A 22,783-nucleotide genomic window follows, 5' to 3' on the forward strand; every position below is an offset into this window, starting at 1 on the left:
CAGCTGAACAGCTTCACGGTGAACTGTATTGTGGATCTCTGAGGCTGCATTCATATTACAGAGCACAACACAGAACAATGTAGGCCCTTCTGCCTATGAAGAATACACAGCATAGTACAAGACCTCCAGCCCAATATGTTGTGTCAACCTTTTAACCTAAACTAAAATCAATCTAAACTTTCACTTCCACATCGTTCCGATTTTTCTTTCATCCCTGTACCTATCTGTGGCGAATTTTTTTTGAGCAGAGAAATTACCACACAATCAAAGTTTATTATGAAGATACGTTTATGTCACCATATACAGCCCTGAGATTAATCCTCTTGCAGGCATTCACTGTAGAACAAAGAAATGACAGAATCAATGAAAAACTACACACAAAGACTGACAAACAACCAGTGTGCGAAAGAAGACAATTTCTGCAAATGCAAGAGAAAAATAAGAATAAGTAAATAAATAGTACTGAGAACGTGAGTTGTAGAGACCTTGAGAATGAATCCATAGCTTTTGGAATATTTCAATGTTGAGGTGAGTGAAGTTATCCACACTGGTTCAGGGACTTGATGGTTGAGAGGTAATCACTGTGTGGGACCCAAGTCTAGTGTACCTCCTACACGACAGCAGCCGTGAGGAGAGAGCATGGTGTGGATGGTATGGGACCTTAATGGGTGCTGCTTTCTTGTGGCAGTACTCCATGTAGATCTGCTGAGTGGTGGGGAGGGCTTTGCCAGTGATTATACACTGGCGCATCTTCAAGTGATCTCCCTGGGAACATGTATGGGGCTTTTATATTCCGTGCAGTGTTCAGATGGAGTATTCGCCGATGACATTGTGTTGCATTTTGTTAATTCACAGTCCTTCCTTAATATCCTGGCAAGGCTTGGAAAGTAATGACAGTGCCGAGTGGTTATATTATTGGAGCAAACAGCTGGAAAATTTAAATTCAGTGAGAGAAAACTGGAATTAAAAACAAAACTCTGGCACTGATTCCTGTCAGTAATGATGGTGGTGAAAGTGCCAGATTCATCAATAAACAACTCAGTCAGATCGTTGGTGTGCTTCAGGGAGGAACCCTGCCCTGTTACCACAAGCAACCGTGATCCCAAACACATTCACCACTGAAATGGAGCCGAAAGCCACTCAGGATGGGACCGCAGTGTCTACCATTCTTATTTACAGCCGGGAAGGGTGGCCATTCGGACCAATGAATTTCTACAGGGCTACTATCTCAATCTCATTTCCCCCACTTACTTTCCAAGTATGTGGAGAGTCCGGGAGATGGCAGAGGCGGGAATCTGAAGCAACACAAAAATCACTGGAGGAACTCAGCGAGTCGAGCAGCCTCCATGGAGGGAAATGGGCAGTGAATGTTCCAGGTTGAGACCGATCATCTTTTTTATTTATTAATAAATAAACTGGCCCTTCAAGCCACACCACCCAGCAACCCCCGATTTAATCCTAGGACAATTTGCAATGACCGATTAACCTACTAGCTGGTACATCTTTGGATTGTGGGAGGAAACCGGGGCAGTGGAGGAAACCCAAGCACAGCAGGGAGAGGATTGTCAAATTTTTTTACAGAGGATGCTGGAATTTAACTCTGAAGTCCAATGCCCTCAGCCCTAATAACATCGTGCTAACTGCTATGTTACCATTATCCCCAGCCTCTGACCTGCCCTGGTAGCCACATTGTATAGATGACTACTCCAGTTCCCTTTCTGGTCAGTAGTAATGCACAGGATACTGATAATGGGGGTTTCACAGTTATAGTCATGTCACTGAACATCAGGGGTAGATACCTGGATTCCGTTTTGTTGGATAAAGTCACTCTGTGGTTCTTGGATACAAATATGATTGGAAGAGTGCAGAGAAAAGGATCTGCTAACATTGCAAAGGGTTTGAAGGAGGTTCATGAAAATAATTCTGGGATTGAAGGGCTTTTCATATGAGAAACATTTGATGTCACTGCACCTGTACTCACTGGAATTCAGAAGAATGAGCAAGGGGGGGGGGAATCTCATTGAACCTATCAAATGTTGAAAGGCCTCAATAGAGTGGATGTGGAGAGAATGTTTCCTATGGTGGCAAAGTCTAGGACCAGAGTAACCAGCCTCAGAATAGAGAGGCATCTATTTAGAACAGAGATGAGGAGGAATTTCTTTGCCACAGAGTAATGAATCTAGAATTCATTGTCATGGGTGACTGTGGAGGCCAAGCCATTGGGTGTATTTAAGGCAGAGGTTGATAGATTCTTGATTATTCAGGGCATGAAGGGATAAGACAGGAGATTGGGGCTGAGAGGGAAATGGATCAGCTACAATGAAATGGCGGAGTAGACTCAATGGGCCATGTGACCTAATTCTGCTTCTGTGTCTTACGGTCTTATCATCTAAAATTTGCAGGGGTGTTGCCGGGACATGAGGACCCGAGTTCAAAGGAAAGGTTGGATAGGTTAGGTCTTTATTCCCTGGAGGGGTATATTTGATAGAGATATACAAAATGATGAGGGTATGTAAGCAGGCTTTTTCCACTGAGGTTGGGTGAGACTAGAATTAGAGGTAAGGGTGAAAGGTGAGATATATAAAGGGGAATCTTCTTCACTCAAGAGGATGGTGCAAGTCTGGAATGAGCTGCCTGTAGAAGTGGTGGATACAGGTTCGATTGCAATGTTTAAGAGAAATTTGCATAGATACCTGGATGGGACCAGTATGAAGAGCTGTGGTCCAGGTGTGGGTCAAGGCAGGATAACAGTTTGGCATGGACTAGATTGGCAGAAGGGTCTATTTCTGTGCTGTTACATTCTATAACTCTAACGTTTGTGTCTCACACTTATCCAGGCCTGTATAGCATCCAGGTCTTCTTGCTTTTGGATGTGGGCTGCATCATTATCTGAAAAGTCATAAATGGTTCTGAACATTGTGTGGCCATCATTGATCATCTCTTCATCTGACATTGCGACTGGTCAATAATGATCGATATATTTGGAATGATTAGTTCATAATCACAGTTTCATCAACTGATTAATGACTTCTCAATGAGTAAGATGGCATTGGCAAATATTATAATAAAATGTATAAAAATTATATAATAACAAGACATTGATAGTAATGTCTTAATAAGTACAAGGTCTGTGAGATACTGAGTGACCAGTTTTTTAAACGGCCATAATCAAATCATTCAGAAATTGTAATACAGCAAGGAAACTTGCCCTTCAGCCCAACCTGAGAAGCAACTTAGATCCACACCAACTTGCCTACCAGAGCAACAAGTCTACAGCAGATGCCATCTCATTGGCTCTTCACTCAGCGCTGGAAGATCTGGACAGCAAAGGTCCATACATCAGGAGGCTCCTTACCAACTACAGCTCAGCATTCAATATCATCAGCCCCTCAGAACGAATCAATAAGCTCCAAGACCTTGACGTCAATACCTCCTTGTGCAATTGGATCCTGGATTTCCTAACTTGCAGAGCCCAGTCAGTTCAGATTGGCAACAGCATCTCCTCCATGATCTCCATGTGTGCTTAGTCCCACTGCTCTACTCGTTTAACAACTGTGTGGCTAAGCAGAGCTCCAATGCCATATTGAAGTTTGCTGATGATACTACTGTCATAGGCTGAATCAAAGGTGGTGATGAATCAGCATGTAGGAAGGAGATTGAAAATCTGGCTGAATGATGTCCGTAAGAGACCATAAGACATAGGAGCAGAATTAGGCCATTCAGCCCATCGAGTCAGCTCTGCTCTTCCATCATGGCTGATCCTGGATTCCACTCAACCCCATACACCTGCTTTCTTGCCATAATCTTTAATGCCCTGACCAAACGGGCATAACAATAATCTGTCACTCAATGTCAGCAAGACCAAGGAAGGGATTATTGACTTCAGGAGAAGGAATCCAGAGGTTCATGAACCTGTCCTTAATGGAGGAACAGAAGTGGAGAGGGTGTTATTGTTTTGGAAGACCTGTCCTGCACTTTGACCATTTCCCCACTTGGCTGGTCTTGGACTTTGAAAACCTGAGTCAGGCCAGAGGTCCGATTCATGTGACCAGCCGCTGGATTCATCATTCAGTGGAACTGTGGTGCAGGGAGGTGCTGAGGAGTGAGCTTGGGTGTACAGATGCCAGCCTTCTTCATTGATTGTGCAGCATGATCACGTAGCAGTTAGCATTACACTTTACAGAGCCAGTGACCCAGCTTCATTTCTAGCCACTTTCTGTAAGGGGTTTGTATGTTCTCCCTGTGACCATGTGGATTTCCTCCCACATTTCAAAGATATACAGGTTAGTGTTAGTAACCCATACATCCTGATGAAGGATCTTGGCCTGATATGTTGGCTCTTTATGCCTCTCCATGGATGCTGACTTAACTGCTGAGTTCCTCTAACGTACCGTGAGCATGCTTCTCTGCATTCCCAGCATCTGCAGAATTTCTTGTGTTTAGGGTTAGTAAATTGTGTGCACACTCCATTGTCACCGGAACCATGGCGACACTTGTGGGCTGCGCCCAGCACTGTGTTGGTCGTTGACGCAAACAACGCATTTCACTGTATATTTTAATGTACTTATGACAAATAAAGCTAATCGTTATCTTAATCTGGTGTAAGCATCTGAAAACGCTTCATTTACTTAACTATTCAAAATCATTTGTCAGTTCAAATGTGTTTTTTGCATTTTTTTATGTTGAAATAAATTGCTTCTTTTGAATCTATTTGAATATCTTTTGAATGTCAGTAATTATTGGATTCATTTGAAAACATTTGAAAAGCCTTTGACCACAGCAGCCTATTAAAGGTTTACTGGGTATATGGATAGGTTAATTCAGTGAGCAGTGATATGGCAAGTGTAATATAATAGAGCAAGTCCTAATGAAATGTCCTCTGTTTATTCCCCTCCATATATGCTGTATGGCTCCCTCCAGCACCTTGTGTGTGTTGCTGAAGATTTCCAGTACCTGCAGAAACTCCTGTGTTTATAATATGGTAAAGTTGGCAGGAGACCAGTATCATGCAGAAGTCTAAGGCACATATATATATAACTAGGGTGACAAAGAACTTTTGCATAGTACTGTATTTGTCAAGGTGGAACAGAGAGAAAATTTGTAAATCTGGTGGGAACAATGTTGGGAATGACGAGGGTGGAGTATCACAGGAATAGTTTGGGACAGGTGATAGAGAAGGAGTGCCAGAGTTGGTGGGGGGGAGGATAGGTGGCATAGGTACAGACACACTCAGCCCTGAGACACCTTGTAAGGTATTTGATTCCGAGCTGTTGGTTTATTGATCATTACAGAATGTGTCCTTGGTGCTTCCACTCCCTCCCCTCTCCCTTCCCTCTCCCTTCCCTCTTTCCCAACCATGATTCCCCTCTCCCTGCCCCCTTCCCACTCTCAGTCCACAATAGAAAGCCATATCAGAATCAGGTTTATCATCACTCACATCTGTCATGAAACTTGTTTTTTTACCCAGCATGAAATGTTCAAGACTGCCAAATAAATAGCTGACATCTCTAATTATGTTTGATAAACTCAAATAATCCATTTGAGCAACTAACCCCTGCGTGTCCAGTGTTCAAGAGTGTACCTTGTGTTGGATTTGCCTTCGAGAGCCAGTCTCTCTTCATGTGATTCGGATTCCTTTATTTATCACATGTACAGTAAAATGCATCGTTTGCATTAACAACCAGCACATCCTTTGCTGGGGCAGCCTGCAATTGCTGCCAGACATTCTGACGCCAACGTAGCATGCACACAGTGTCCAGCAGAACAACAACAGCAAAGCAATCCCCCTTTATCCCACTCACCCGCCCAGACGCACATGCTCATGCACACAGGCCTTTAACCCCAGATCAGGCCTCCAGTGGACCTGGAGACATCGGGCCTCCAGCTTCCCTAGTGGATGTGCAGACTCACAGATAACAGGCTTCTAACTTCTGGACCTGCTGACCCAGGGTTTCAACCATCACGTTAAAATAAGAATGATCAGAGATGAGAATATACTTAGTTGTTTGATAAATGCATTTAAGATATTTAAGAAGCCGTTTAAACCATACAAGTGGCTCTTTATGTAATGGGCATAACTTAGAACCTTGCTCTTCAAATAACTTAAATTTCTGGTCCTCACTTGGCACCTGCTGCAGCTGGAAATGCTGCCCAGAGATTCAGCATACTTCTGTTCCTCCTCTCAGTGGCCAAGGTTGGAATAAAGGTGGGCTCTGCACATGATCATGCACCAAAGAGCAGTTAGAGCTGTGGCTTCTGGTGTGGTTAGGGAGTAAAGACATATCACAGCTGTGTCAAAACCGTTACAGTTTCTCAGTTCAGTTGAAAAAGGAAAGCACATTCTGTTTATCAAATATTGTCTTTCTGTCCCACTGTGGAGATGTCACTCACCTCTTGCTTTCCCTGAATGCCTTGCTCAGTTCATCTTGCTTTGAAATCATAAACCGTTTTCAGTTCATTGAGACTCTCAATTACATAAAGGAGAACCCTATCAAAGGCAGCAGATTTGACCCAGTTCATCACGGGTAAAGCCATCTCAACCATTGAGAACATCTACATGAAACACTGTCATAGGGAAAGCAGCAGCCATCATCAGAGATCCTCACCACACTTTGCTGCCATTAAATAGAAAGTCCTTGCACCACCAGGGTCAAGAACAGTTACTACCTCTCAATAGAATTGAATTGAATTGGATAGAAGGGAATAACTACACTCACTTGCCCAACATTGAAATGTTCCCATAACTAATGATCTCATTTTAAGGACTTTTTATTTGTTATCTCCTGTTATCTCCTGTTCTCGTTATATATTGTTATTTGCACTTGCATAGATTGTTGCCTTCTGTGCTGTGGTTGATCTTTCATTGATCGTGTTATAGTTACTATTCTATAGATTTGCTGAGTATGCCCACAAGCAAATGAATCTCAGGGTTGTATATGGTGGCATATATGTACATTGATAATAAAACTTACTTTGAACTTTGAAATTTGAACATTTTAAAGTTGTCATGCTGAGGACTTGATTTCCTGGGGAATGCAAAAGCACCGTGTGGATGAAGTTAGATAAACAAACCTTCTATGAATCTCTTAGTTATATGGGACTTATTGTTCTGTTGGTAATTTTTCTTTTTTTTTAGTGGTATTCTGTAGCTGATTCATCATCATCACTCTGTGCTGTGTTGTTTGACATGGATGATCATGGTCTTCCATCGGTCTTTAATCTGAGAAGTTCTAATAAGACCTCTTTCATGCCTTTGTTCTTACTCTTTTCTCTTTCCATGACCATGACTGTTATTGGCAAATTTTTCTGCAGAATTGGTTTGCTAATGCTGCCTTCTGGGCAGTGTCTTTACAAGACGGGTGACCCCAGCCATTATCAATACTCTTCAGAGATTGTTTGCCTAGTGTCAGTGGTCGCATAACCAGGACCTGTGATGTGCACCAGCTGCATATACGACCATCCACCACCTTCTCTCATGGGCTCACATGACCCTAATCAGAGGGGTTGGGGTGGGGGGAGTCTAAGCAGGTGCTACCCCTTGCCCAAGGATGACCTGTAAGCTGGTGGAGGGAAGGAGTGCTTTACAGCTCCTTTGGTAGAAATATATCTCCACCCCACCATCCCAAAATAATTCTAAAATATTGTTTAATGAGCAAGATAGATTTTGTGTCCAGCACTACTTGGGAATATTTACCAGGATGCTGCCTGGATTAGAGAACATCTCTTAGAGGATAGAGTTGAGTGAGCCAGGGCTTTTCTCTTTGGGGCAAAGGAGGATGAGAGGTGACTGGATAGAAATGTATAATATGATAAACATTGAGCGAGTGGACAGCCAGAGACTTTTTCCCAGGGAGAAAATGGCTAATACAGTGGGGCATAATTTTAAGGCGATTGGAGGAAAGTATGAAGGGGTGGTGGTGTTTTTTTTTAATATAGAGTGGTGGGTGTGTGGAACACACTGTCAGGGGTAGTGGTAGAGGCAGATACATTCAGGAATTTAAGGAGCTCATAGATATTCTCATGGATGAAAGACAAATGCAGCACTATGTGTGAGACAAGGATTAGATAGGTCTTTGAGTAGGTTAAAAGGTTGGAACTCCATGATGGGCTGAATAGCCTGAACTGTGCTGCATGGTTCAAAGTTTATGTCACCATGTACTACCATCTACTAGTAACTGCATAAACTACCATCAGACTCTTGAACAACAGGGGATACCTTCACTCAACTTCACTTGCTCCGTCACTGAAATGTTTCCACAACCTATGGACTCACTTTCAAGGACTCTTCATCTCATGTTCTTGATATTTATTGCTTATTTATTTATTGTTATTATTTCTTTCTATTGTATTTGCACAGTTTGTTGTCTTTTGCACACTGGTGAACACTCAAGTTTGTGTGGTCATTCATTGATCACATTGCTGGTTATTGGATTTATTGAGTATGCCCACAAGAAAATGAATCCCACACTTGTATGTGGTGACAGATGTACTTTGATACTAAGTTTCCTTTGAGCTTTGAACTTGAGATTTCTTTTCTTGCATGCATTTACAGGAAAATAAAAAGTACAGTAGAATTTATGAAAAAAGCTATACATAAAGACTGGCAAACAATCTAAGGTGCAAAGGAAGACAAATTGTGCAAATAATAAAAAATTAAATACTGAGAATAAACATGAAAAAATCTTCAGATGCTTGAAATTCGGAGCAACACAGAAAATTCTGCAGGTGAGGCAGTATCTATGGATATGAATAAGCACTCGACATTTCGGGCTGAGACACTTCTTCAGGACTGAAAAGGAATGGGGAGCACACTGGATTAAAAAGGTGGGGGAAGGGGAAGGAGGATATCCTTTCCAGTTCAAAAGAAGGGTCTCAGCCCGAAATGGTGACTGTTTACTCCTCTCCATAGATGCTGTCTGACCTGTTGAGTTCCTCCAGTATTTTGTGTGTGTTGTTTTAAATGCTGAGAACATGAGTTGTAAAATCCTTGAAAGTGAGTCTGTACGTTGTGGGATCAGTTCAGACTTGAGGTGAGGTTCTGTGGTCTATATGTTGTTTTATCAGTAATTTCTCTTTCTTTTTAGTGGTACTCAGTCAATGATTGGCATTTGCAGAATGATTCTAAACTACTGTTTTGTGAGCAAGGTCGAGTTTGTGTCCAGCACTCTTTGGGAGTATTGGGAGTGAGAGTGCTTGGCATCCTTTGTCCATCAGCAAAGTTGCTCTGCTGTACAAAACTGTACATCGTTCAGTTTAGGCAGCAACTGAGTGGGAGGTCAGTAATGAAAAACAAAAAAAATGCTGGGAATGCAGAGTTGTTCAGGCATTGTCAGTGCAGAGAAAAATACAGCCGACATTTCAGGTTAATGACCCTTGAAACTGCGAGGATTTAAAGATGAGCAGTCTTGAAGATGCAACGTAAGTGGGGAGGGGAGGAGAAAATAAAAGTGGAGGTGTGTGATAAAGTGGCGTCCAAGAGAGATTAATCGATGAAACGGATCATTTTATGTGTTGGAGTGGATCCATCATACGTGGTGAAAGAGTAGATGTGTGACAAATGAAAAAACAAGACATTTGCCAAGGGAAGCAACAAGTGGGAGCTGCAGAACGTTTGTCTGAATCACTGAAGGAGAATTTAAAAAAAACATCCTGGAAATCTGAACTAAAACATGCTGAAAATTCTGATGCTCTTGAATTCTTGAGCTAGAGAGGAGGGACAAGAGATTTCACTTGCTGGGATCTGCAGAAACACAGTGTGCTGGAGGAAGCCAGTGGAGCAAGCAGCATTTGTAGAGGGGGAAGAGAGACTGTTGATATTTCTGATTGAGACCCGTCATCAGCACTGAGTGGAGACGGGAGATGGTCAGCATGTTGACTGGTGGACCGAAAATTCAGATTCCGATCTAGTTGTGCATTGAACCGCACAGTTCCGTGCAAAAGCCTTAGGCACGTGTATATAGTTAAGGCACCTAAGTCTTTTGCACAGAACTGTGTTTGTCAATGTGAGTGGAGAGCAAGTTTGTAAATCTAGTAGGAGCAAGGGATGTTGGGAATGGTGAGGGTGGAGTGCCAAGGGAGGGGTGTGGGACAGGTGGCAGAGAAGAAGTGCCTGGGATGGGGTGTGGCACGGGTGCAGACACACTCAGCCCTGAGACACCGGGTAAGCTCATTTGATTTCAAACGATTGGTTTATTGATCATTTCAGAATGTCTCTCTGGTGCTTCCCATTCCCTTCCCCTCTCCCCAACCGTGATTCCCCTCTCCCTTCCCCATTTCCCAACCGTGATTCCCCACTACCTGTCCCCTCCCACTCACATTCCACAGTAGAGATTCCTATCTGAATCAGATTTATCATCTCTCACATATGTCATGAAATTTCATTTTAGCAGCAGTAGTTAAGTGCAATACATAAAATTACTACAGTACTGTGCAAAACCAACACATTCAAGGATGAGCTGGGGGCAGCCTGCAACGTGAGAAAGGGGGGAGAGTGGGCGTGGTTTCAGAAGCTGGGAAGTGAGATGTGCTGAAATGAATGATAAAGGGCCAAAGATGATTGCAGGAAAGGTTTATGGCAATGAATTCCACTGATTCCTCTGGCTAAAGAAATTCATCCTCATCCCTGTTCTAAAGGGATGTCCCTCTATTCCGAGGCTGTGCCCCACGAGAGGAAACATCCTCTGCATGCCCACTCTGTCTAGATCTTTCAATATTCAGTAGGTTTCTCATTCTTCTAAACTATAGTGAGTATAAGCCAGAGCCATCAAATGTGTCTCATACATTATCCCTTTCAATCCTGGGATCATTCTTGTGAACCTCCTCCGGACCCTCTTCAAAGCCAGTGCATCCTTTCTTAGATAAGGGGGCCCCCAGATGGCTCACATTACTGCAAGTGTGGTCGGACCAATTCCTTATAAGCATCACAGCCTGGTATAGAAACCCCAATGCCCTTAAATGGAAAAGCCTACAAAAAGCAGTGGATTCACCCCAGTCCATCAGAGGTAAAGCCCTCCCCACCATTGAGCACATTTACATGGAGCGCAGAAAAAGCTGTATCCGTCATCAGGACTCCCACCCACTCAGGACATGCTGTCTTCTCGCTGCTGCCATTAGAAAAAGGGGACAGAAGCCTCAAATCCCACACCACCAGGTTCGGGAGAAGTTATTACTCCTCACCATTAGGCTCCTAAACCAGAGGGGATAACATCATTCAACTTCACTCACCCCAACACTGAACTGTTTCCACAGCCAATAGACTCATTTTCAAGAACTCTTCAGCTTGTGCTGTCGATATTTATTGCTTGTTGATTTATCATTATTATTCTGTTGGGGCTTTTTTGGGGGCATTTATTTAGCGATGTGGTGCAAAGTAGGTTCGAGTCACATCACCCAAGCAACCCCTGAGAAACCTGATTAACCCTAATTTAATCACAGGATACTTTGTAATGACCAGTTAACCTACCCGGTGCATCTTTGATCTGTGTGAGGAAACAGGAATAGCCAGGGAGCGAGACTCACGCATTCCACGGCGAGGATGTACAGACGCTGCCAGAATTGAGCTCCAAACGCTGGAACGCACTGAGGTGCAATAGCATCACGCTAACCGCTATGCAACCATGGTGCCCTGCCAGCTGCACATTTACTGTGAATGCCTGTAAGAAAGCGAATCTCAGTTGTATATGGTGATGTGCATGTCCTCTGACAATAAAGTTACTTGGAAATTTATGTAGAACATCGCACAGGAAAAGGGCATTGGACCCACAATATTGTGTCGAGCCAGCTAAAAAGCAAATCAAAAACACCCAAACACTAATCCCTCTGACCAGCACCATGTCCGTATCCCAACATCTTCTTTACGTTCATGTGCCTATCCAAATGTCTCTTAAAAGCCTCTTATGTATTTGCCTCAACCACCAGACCAGGCAGTGTGTTCCATGCATCCTTCACTCTCAGTTAAAAAATGTTACCCCTTATATCCCCCTTGAACCTATCCTCCTCTCACCCCCGAACCTATCTCCTCTCACCCCCGAACCTACCTCCTCTCACCCCCGAACCTACCTCCTCTCACCCCCTGAACCTACCTCCTCTCACCCCCTGAACCTACCTCCTCTTGCCCCCCTAAACCTACCTCCTCTTGCACACCCCCAGACCTACACTCTCTCGACCCCCCCCCAAACTTTTCCCCTCTCTCCCCCCCACCTTGAACCTTTTCTCGCCTTTAATGCATAGGGAATCAGATATTCTCTTTCCACTCTATCTATGCCTCTTACAGCCCTGTGAGTCTCTAACAGACCTCCCCTCAGTATTACATTCTTGCTGTCGTATTCTCGTCCTCAGGAAATGGAATGACACCCCTAGTACGCATTGCCAGGTTTTAACATGGTTCAAATTAAGTGAGGTGTGCTGGACTGCAATGTCAGCACCACTTCAGCGCCGTGACAATCCGCCCGGCTTCTTTCCTCCCTGAAAAGAATTGATAACTAAGGCAAAGGTGATCTATTGTGGGCTTCTGCCTCCCGAGCAGCAGAAGGTTGTATTAAGCAGATGCATGGCAGAGTGCTTGTATTATTATTGCTCATTAGAGTCATTTAAATTCGTGTTCATACAGTGGCTTTCTTTATGTTCAGAAAATCTTTGTCACAATGTGATTTGTATCACAGGTAGATCCACTATTCTTTGTTGGAATAATCTGAGGTGTACTGAAAAGAAAATACTGAATTACTGAAATAACTTGTTCTATCAGACTGCTTCACATGTTTAGCAGTGGCAGAGACTTCGTTATTAAATGTCTGTGTGGTGACGATGTCCATCACTTCTCCACAGGGCTGACAAATGTGTAGTTGCAGGGACCACTATTAAGACCAAATATTCATGATCAGAATCAGGTTTAACATCACCGGCATACGTTGTCAAATTTGTTGACATTGTGGCAGCAGTACAATGCAATACATAATAATGGATTTTAAAAACTGTGAATACAGTATAGTTAAATAAGTAGTGCAAAAATAGAAATTAAAAAGCCAGCGAAGTAGTGTTCATTGGTTCAATGTCCATTCAGAAACCCGATGGTGGAGGATCATTCGTTATGTGCTATGTCTTTTGCGAGTTGGAAATGTGTCTCTACCATGGTGTAAGGCTCTCCTTCCCCTCCACTAACTTTCAGGTCACCCTTTGACAAGGTGTAGCATCTACTAGCACACCCCCCCCCCCCCCCCCAACTCAGCTCCCAAACAGGGGTTGTGTGAAGCCATGGGAGCAGCTGGTGGATGGTCGTATGAAAAGCTGGTGTATATCGCAGGTCCCGGTTATGCGACCATTCACGCCAGGTGGACAATCTCTGACGAGTATTGGTAATGGCTGGGGTCACCTGTCTTGTAAAGACTCTGCCCAGAAGAAGGCACTGACAAACTACTTACGAAGAAAAAAAATGGCTAGGAACAATCGTGGTTATATCACCCATGTCATATGACACTTGATGACCAGTGAAATGCATGATGGTGTCAGTGACCGAGGATGTCTGTGGGCAGCCCACAAATATCACCACACTTCTGGTGCCAACGTAGCATACCCACAAGTTGCTAACCCTAACCTGCACATTCTTGGAATGTGGGAGGAAACCCGAACAACCGGAGGATCCCCACACAGTCACAGGGAGAACGTACGGAATCCTTACAGACGGCAGTGGAAACTGAATGCTGATTGCTGGCCCTGTAAAGCCTTGCGCTAATCACTCCGCTACCCTGCTGTCCTGTAAGAAGTGTTTATCGGGATATGGCCAAGTGCAAGTGAATGGAATGGGTTCTGATCGCTGGTTCTGTTAATTGTTACACTAGCCACATGCTAACATGCCATTATTTTTCAAAGTAAAATGAAGCCCATCACACTCAATTCCCTATGTTGTTATTATCATGTCAGTTTGGAATGATATGATCCATTCCAGGAGCTCAGAGGAGTCAGTATGTAGTATCAGTGAGGTTTAAACTTCAAAGTCAAGATTCAAAGTACTTTTATTTATCAAAGTATGTATGCAGTGTACAATCTGAAATTTGTCTTCTCCGCACTCGGAGCCATGAAACAAAGAATAAACATGGAACCAACCTGTTCAAAGGTAAACATCAAACATCAAACCCCCCCCTTCCCCTCCTGTGCAAATGGCAACAAATAAGAATGAGCGAAAACACAGAATATAAAAACACAAAATCAAAAGGCATGTTTCAGTACAGTTCAGTTCTGTGTTCGTTATTAGCAGGCCGCCTTGATTCAGAAATCGCCCAGAAGTTGTAACAGAAAAGGAGCGACTAGAACTACAACACATCATAAACCTGAGAGTCCAAATTTACAGTCCGCGTCATTGAAGCCTTTCAAATGGTGAAAGGCCTTGTTAGAGTGGATATGGAGAGGATGTTTCCTATGGTGGGAGAGTCTAGGACCAGAGGACACTACCTCACAATAGAGGGGTCTCCTTTTAAAATGGAGATGAGGAATTTCTTTAGCCAGAGAGTGGTGAATCTGTGGAATTTTTTGCCACAGGCAGCGGTGGAGGCCAAGTCATTATGTATATTTAAGGGAGAGGTTGATAGATTCTTGATTCAGAGCATGAAGAGATACAGGGAGAAGGAGATTACGGCTGAGAGGAAAATTGGATCAGCCATGATAAAACGACAGAGCAGATTTAATGGGCCAAATGGCCTAATTCTGCTCTTGTATCTTGTGATATTGCTGTGTTTCATCTGGCATGATGAAGTGTGGCCCAGGAGGGGTTGGATCAATCTTCGTCTGGCATCTCATCCACAGCCATTCCAACATAGATGGCCCTGAGTTGGCATCGCCTGATGGAGTCCTTGAAACACACAACCTCCGCATGACGTCAATGTCCACGTCGATTAATGACCATTCGCCAACAGAACCTAGGGAGAGGGAGAGATCACTCGAATTCAAGGACCTACCCTCAGGAAAGCTCGAAGCAATGAAAGGGTAGTTGTTAGAATTAACACAATGTGGCATGGGGACCAAAGTCCATTGTGAAAAGGATGTTCATTTCATCTGTACATGGAGTCTTCTGAGAAAGTGGTATTTCGCCCAGCTGTCTTGGCCAGAGGCCTAAGCGATGTGCTGGATTCCTTTTCTGATGTGCATTTATCCAGAGCCTTTAATGTAAAGGACTATTATCTCCAAATTTGACACAGACCCACATAAGGAGGTACTTAGGAAAATGGGCTAAAGTGGCCAGATGATTATCCTGCAGGAATGACACTGCAAGCGATGAGTTTGAGCCCCGTTACTGTACCTCGTGGGTATGTAACATCCTTGCAGTATAAAAACTTCAAAAGTAAATTTATTATCAAAGTACATATGTCACTATACAGTGTTGTGTAAAAGTCTTAGGCATGTATATATAGCAAGAGTGTCTAGGACTTTTGCACAGTACTGTATTTGTCAACATGGAATGGAGAGCGAGTTTGTAAATCTGGTGGAAGCAAAGGCTGTTGGGAATGGAGAGGGTGGAGTGCCATGAGTGGGTGTGGGACAGGTGGCAAAAAAGGTGAGCCAGGGGTGGGGGGGGTGGCACAAGTGGAGACTTGCCCAGCTCTGAGAAAGCAGGGCAAGGTAATTTGATTTCAAACACTTGGTTTATTGATCATTACAGAACGTCTCTCTGGTGCTTCCCACTCCCTCCCCTCTCCTCTTCCCCTTTTCTCAACCATGATTCCCCTCTCCCTGCCCCTTTCCCACTCTCAGTCCACAAAAGACCCATATCAGAGTCAGGTTTATTGTCACTCATGTATGTCATAAAATTTGTTTTTTTTTGTGTAATACATAAAATTACTACAGTACTGTGCAAAAGTCTTAGGCACCCTAGCTATATATATGTGCTTAAAACTTTTGCACAGTACTGTATATGCCACCATGGGGTTCATTTTCTTGCAGGCATTCAAAGTAAATACAAAGAAACAGTAGAATCAATAAAAGATTGCACATAAAGATGGAAAATCAAGATGGCGCTGGTGGATACACGGCGCCTTAATACGGGAAGCTCACGAAGCTTCTAGATATGCCTCTTGTGAACTACGAGGTGGCTTTTCAGTCCCAACTTCACATGACCCTTTGTAGAGATGTTTTCTAATATGTGGGAGTCTCGAACCAGAGGGCACAACTTCAGAATAGAGGGTCGTCCATTTAGAACAGAGTTGAAGGAGAATTCACAAAACAAAAACACAAGAAAATCTGCGGACATCCAAAGCAACGCACACAAGCTGGAGGAACTCAGCAGGTCAGGTAGCATCTATGGAAAAGAGTAAAAAGTCAATGTTTTGGGACGAGACCCGAAGAGGAATTTTTTCAGCCAAAGGGTGGTGAATCTGTGGAATTCATTGCCACAGGTGGCTGTGGAGACCAGATGATTGGGTGTATTTAAGGCAGAGGTTGATAGATTCTTGACTAGGCTGGGTGTGAAAGGTTAAGGGGAACAGACAGGAGAATGGGGTTGAGCGGGAAATGGAACAGCCATGATAAAACGGCAGAGCAGATATAATGTGTAAAATAGCCTAAAATTCTGCTCATATGTCTTATGATCTTATGGAAACACGCCAGCCAGGCCCAGTTGGCACGGTAGCATAGCTTTTAGTGCCACCTTTGCTGCACCAGCAATCACCAATTGGGATTCAATTCCTGCCATTTTCCATAAAGAGATAGTACGTTCTCCCTGTGACAGCGTGTATTTCCTCCGGATACTCCTGTTTCATTCCACCGTTCAAAGACACGCGTACTAGTTAGGGTTAGTAAATTGTTGAGCATGCTATGTTGGCATAGGAAGCATGGCAATAGTTTCAGGCAACCCCGAGCACATCCTCAGACTGCGTTAGTCTTTGACGCAAACAACGTATTTCACTACGTGTTTCAGAATACTCGCAACAAATAATCTTTAATCCGTTCTCTTCTGGAAACAACGATTGAAGCTCCTTCCTTGATGAATTCTGGATTGAAATTTGAGTAAACAAACGAAGTCTGGAATGAAAAGGTCATCTCAGTAATAGTGACCATGAAGTGTTTGCTAATGCTGTTCAGTCCCTCCCTCGCTCTGTCTGAGACTTCAGGCCCGCCAATGCAACTGACCTTTGGTGTGGCCAAGCAAGTCACTGGGTTGTTTGAGACAGCAGCCACGGAGGCCGCAGTTCAACAAGGCAGCTCGCCAGCAAGTCCTTGGGAGGTGCTGGGGATGGAGAATTAAAGGCATAAACTTGGGGGGGGGGGGAAGCAAAGCATGGTGGCTGGAGTAACAGCATGATCTAAACCAGGGGTTCCCAACCTTTTTTATGCCATGGACCCCTGGTTCTGAGGACTCCAGATTGGGAACTCCTGATATAAAGTGTCCCTCTGATTCCAGTAGTTCTGCTGAAAGTTAATCTTGATGTTCAGGCATTTCTGGCAGTGCCCAATTCCCCTCGAACCCAAATGCCACTGGGGTGGAATTTGAACTCATTTCTCTGCATCCAAAAGCCCAGGCTGTTGTTCTACCACCAACAAGCACCCTGCAGTCCTCTGTTAAGATTCAGCTTTTCAGATTTAGATGTATTTACCACAACATACAGTGGGATGTGTAATTTTTGTGTCAACAACCAACACACCAAGGATGTGCTGGGGGCAGTCCACAAGTGTTGCTACATAGTTCAGTACCAACATAATATGCCCACAATGTTCAGCAGAGCAACACAGAACTCAACAAGCAACAAAACAACAACGGCAAAGCAAGCCCCTTTCCTCCATCCTTCCCATACCAACTTGCTGGCAGAATTTAATTTAATGTCTGCTTGTGCCTCCTTGGAGCAGAGAGAGAAGGAGAGATAGCGAGTCAACTCCAGAAACGGACTTGCTAAAGTAGACAGTGAAACAATACCCTTTGGTGGAAGGACCAAAAGCCAAGGCATGTAGAGCAAAGGTAGGAGGCAATAGAACCCAGGGTTGAATAGGGAAATCAACCTTTTCCCCAGAGGGTTTGGGTAAACAGTGGAGACAGATTGTGACATCTGAAGGGAACTGTGTCTTTACTTGAAAGAAAAAACACTTGCAGAGTTAGGGTAATAATTTGGACGCCCATAAGATATAGAAGTGGAATAAGGCCATTCGACCCATCATGTCTGTTCCACCATTCCATCATGGCTGGTTTATTTTCCCTCTCAACTCCACCTATTTCTCCGCATAACCTTAGAAGCCCTGACTAATCAAGAACGTATCAAACTCAGCTTTAAGTATACTTAATAACTTGGCCTGCACCGCCGGCTGTGGCAATGAATTCCACAGATTTACCACCCTAAAGAATTTGGCTAAAGAAATTCCTCCTCATCTCTGTTCTGAAGGAACGTCCTTGTATTCCGAGTTTGTGCTCTCTGGTTCTAGACTCTGCCACTAATGCAAACATCCTCTGCATGTCTACTCTATCTAGGCCTTTCAATATACAGTGTATTTCCCTGATCATTCTTTCTTTCTTTTTTTTTTGAATTTATTTTTTATTGAAGGTCATCATCAAACAACCATTTCCATAAGATATATTTCAGCCCACAGCCATCAATCTCACCTCATATAGTACTGTTCGAAGGGTGCCTAAGACTTTTGCACAGTACTGTAGTAATTTTATGTATTGCACTGTACAGCTGCCACAAAATAAAACAAATTTCATGACCTGTGTGAGTGATGATAAACCTGATTCTGATATGGGTCTCTATTGTGGACTGAAGAGTGGGAAGGGAGCAGAGAGAGGGGAGCCATTGTTGGGAAAAGGGAAAGAGAGAAGAGAGGGAGTGGGAAGCAGCAGAGAGATGTTCTATCATGATCAATAAACCAATTGTTTGGAATCAAATGACCTTGCCTGGTGTCTCACATCTGGGTGTGTCTGTACCTGTGTGAACAGCTCCCACACCTTCTCTGCCACCTGACCCACACCCCTCCCGCGGTGCTCCACCCTCACCATTCCCAATATCCTTTGCTCCCACTGGATTTACAAACTTGCTCTTCACTCCACATTGACAAATATAGTACTGTGCAAAAGTCTTAGGCACCCCTTAGCTATACACAGCATAGGCGCCTAAGACTTTTGCACAGTACTATGCATTAACCCTTTCAACTCCTGAGTTCATTCTCGTAAACCACCTCTGGACTGTCTCCAGTGCCAGCATATTCTTTGTTCAGTACGGGGCCCAAAATTGCTCACAGATGCAGTCTGACCAATGCTGGTGTGGGCTATCTGCACCAGATTTCTGTTGTCTTTCTTGTAGCCATTTTGTGTGCCTTCCAAAGAGTAGTATTTTATTATTGAACTGTTTGTTGTGCAGTCAGTAATTTCCCTGTGAAGCTCTGAGCTCTTGACCCCCCCCCCCCCAACCCCTTTATCGAAGGAGATTATCAACCCAGCTATGCTGATTGTACAGGAGAATTTTTTTCCTCCTTTAATTCCTTTGTTGTTATTATTTTCCTTTTGAATGTTCTGCCAAATTATTTAGTTTAGCAGGTGTGAGCAGCTCGTTCAGTTTGGGTGGTTAATCCAGTTGTTAGACAGATGCAGAGCCTGCTTGAGAGGGTAAACACTGCAGACTAGACATCGTCTATGAACTGGCTCTGCGCTCTGCCGTAGCCTCAATGGCTTGTGTAGGAGTGGAAATGTAACAGTGATTTTTATTTCACTGGGTTCCGGGGCCATGTTTTTTGACTGCTGCAGCACTTGCTTGGTATCTGGCCAGCAGCCATTTTGTTGAACACATTTTTTTTTGCTGCTCGAATGTAACTGCATGCACCTCTGTGTAGTCAAGGTAACTGAGAAGTACCTTGTGCTTTTTTGGCTTTGGTTCAGGTTGAGAGATTGGTCAAAGGCTGCCAACCGCAGATTTTGTTCGATATAGTGTATGGTCTGGGCTGATTTCCCTTTGCATTGTCTGATTGTTTCAAAGCCTTCATGACTGGAAGTACTCCCAAATTGTACTCATTATTATTATTTTTAAAATTGGGCCCTGTATGTGCTTATCTGTTTGATGTTTGTTGTAAGAGTATTTTAGTCACAGAAAAAAGAATTCTTCAGAGATACAGGCTTTCAGAAGTAAAGATGATTCGACACTGAAGTGATTATCAACAGGGGAGATGGTTAATGTGAGACAGGTAGCTAGAGCAGACAGCATAGCACTAATTATCAACAGAGCCTAGGGATTGCAGAGACGAGCTCAAAGGTGAGACCAAATTCATCGAGTAAGCATTTTGCATGCTAGAAATGTGCATTTAAATTGCTAAGAGTGGGTGCCTTGAAATTTCAAAGAGCCTTGTTCTAGAAAATTGCGCTTCGCCATGAGGAGGTTTTAAAATATACCGTACAGTATATCAGCCTGATTCTTCGTGGCCGCACCAGATTGCTGCAAACTGAATTGTAGGAGTGCGGGCGTTTCTGCACCACACAAGATGCTGACTGGATTAGAGAGCAGGTCTTATGAGGATAGGCTGAGCGAGCTAGGGCTTTTCTCTTTGGGGTGAAGGCGGATGAGAGGTAACTTGATAGAGGTGTACAAGAGGATAGGAGTTTGAATTAAACTAATTCAAAGGAAAACAAGAGCCAGGAATGAGAGTTTTAAGTTTGTTCTTTAAGCGAGGCGTGTACTTATCAAGTGGTAATGTGAGAGCTTAAGCTGTTCAGGTGTTTTTACATATAACCCTCAATGAATTATGTGAACAACAAACAATACTTAATGAAACAACATATTTGCAATATTACTCAAATATTACTGAAATGTTAAATACACAACAATAAGAGGCATGGATCGAGAGACTTTTGCTCAGGGCAGAAATGACAAATACAATGGGGCATAATTTTAAGGTGATTGGGGGTAAGTATAGGTAGGGATGTCTGAGGTGGATTCTTTACACAGAAATTTGTTAGTGTGTCATAGATGCTGCTGGGGTGGTGATAGAGGCAGAAACTTCAGGGGCATTTAAGCAACTCTTAGGCACATAGATGATTGGGAAATAGAGGGTTATGTTGGAGGAAAGGGTTAGATTGATCTTGCAGTAAAACTTATACGGTTGGCACAACATTGTGGGCCAAAGGGCTTGTGCTGTACTGTTCTATGCAACCAGGTTTCAGTTTAGCAGTTCCAGTTGGATATTTGTCCCATTCCTTGGATTTGATACATAGCCCAGCATTGACTGGGAGGTTTCTCTGGTTTCACTGCTCTTGGCTAAACTCCGTAAGAGTTCACGTGTCCAGTACTGAGTGTTCTGATGCTGAATTTGAAAAATGTGCATCTGTACCACTCTTTGGGCTTAATATCAACTGAGTTACACTGTGAGGTGGTGCCTCGTTACAGAATGTTACTCGGTGTTGTGATTCTGTTTGCTATTAACGAATTATCATGAGTTTGAAATCTAGTTCCCCAGGCATCCGTGTCATTAACACTGCACAATGTAATGTCTTTGTGTTACAGCCCTTAAAACCATCACAGTAATAAATTATCCCTCCCTGTGATTTTTAATTGGATGACTATGACTGTGACATGGGCAGTAGTTTCATTGGCTTCCTCTCCCCTTCTATCTCATGCAATGCTTTAGACCAGGGATTTCCAACAAGCCCTGGGGCCTTACCATTATCCAAGGAGTCTGTGGACCCCAGGTTGGGAACCCCATTTAGACCAACAGTCCTACACAACACAACCCCATTTCTCCTCAACCCTATTCTCCTGCCTTCTGCCTGTAACCTTAGACATATTTACCAATCAAGAACCTGTCAACCTTTGCTTTAAATACTAATGACTTTGCCACCACAGCCACCTGTGGCAATGAATTCCACAGCTTCGCCACCCTCTGGCTAAAGAAATTTCTCCTCATCACCATTCTAAAGGGTGTTCTACTAGTCTGAGGCTGTATCCTCTCATCCTAGACTCTCCCACTGTAGGAAACAACCCCTCCACGTCCACTCTATCTAGGCTTTTCAATATAGGTGTCCCCCGCTTCACGCCACTTCGCTTTTTCAAAAGAGCTACATTAGTAACCTGTTTTCTCATTACAAAGAGGATTTTTGCTTTTATGAAAATTTTTCCCATATGTTAATGGTTCTTTGCTTTATGCCATTTCGGCTTAAAGAAAGGTTTCATAGGAACGCTCTACCTTTGAAAAGGAGGGGGGGGGGAGACACCTATATATGGTATGTCTCAATGGGATTCCCCTCTTCCTACTTTCTATCTCAGCAAGTACGGCCCAGAGTCATTAAACGTTCCTCAGACATTCATCGTCACCATCACGTAATCAGGGCTTGTGATGTGTACCAGCTGCTCATGCTCCCATGGCTTCACGTGACCCCGATCGGGGGGCTAAGCAGGTACTACACCTTGCCGCAGGGTGACTCGCAGGTTAGTGGAGGGAGGGAACGCCTTACACGTTCTTTGGTAGAGACCTATCTCCACCCCGCCACCCACCTTTTACAATTACCTTTTTCACTCCTGGGATAATTCTCATAAATCTCCTCTGGAGCTTCTCCAGTGCCAGCATATCCTTTCTTTAGCCATCTTTCACTTTCACCATTCCTACTCTCCTCTCTCCCTCACCTGCCTACCATCCCCCTCCCCTGGACCACCTGCCAGCTCTTGCTCTTCCCCATCTGCCCACCTATTTCTGCCCCCTTCTTTTCCAGTCCTGAAGATGGGTCTCAGCCCAAAACGTCGAGTGTTTATTCATTTCCACAGATGCTGTCTGATCCTTCAGCATCTGGATCAAGATATTTTACACAGAGTGCTTGGTGCCTGGAATGCACTCCTGA

The 22,783-nt window shown here is 43.7% G+C and overlaps 1 protein-coding gene across 8 annotated transcripts in view; it reads left to right on the forward strand.

Moving 5' to 3' along the window:
- Window positions 1-22,783, forward strand: part of ahdc1 (AT hook, DNA binding motif, containing 1) — a 282,613-nt gene that overhangs the window by 31,005 nt on the left and 228,825 nt on the right. The gene's annotated exons all lie outside the window — the stretch shown is intronic.

This window comes from Hemitrygon akajei, chromosome 24 (assembly GCF_048418815.1).
Source record: "Hemitrygon akajei chromosome 24, sHemAka1.3, whole genome shotgun sequence".
NCBI lineage: Eukaryota > Metazoa > Chordata > Chondrichthyes > Myliobatiformes > Dasyatidae > Hemitrygon > Hemitrygon akajei.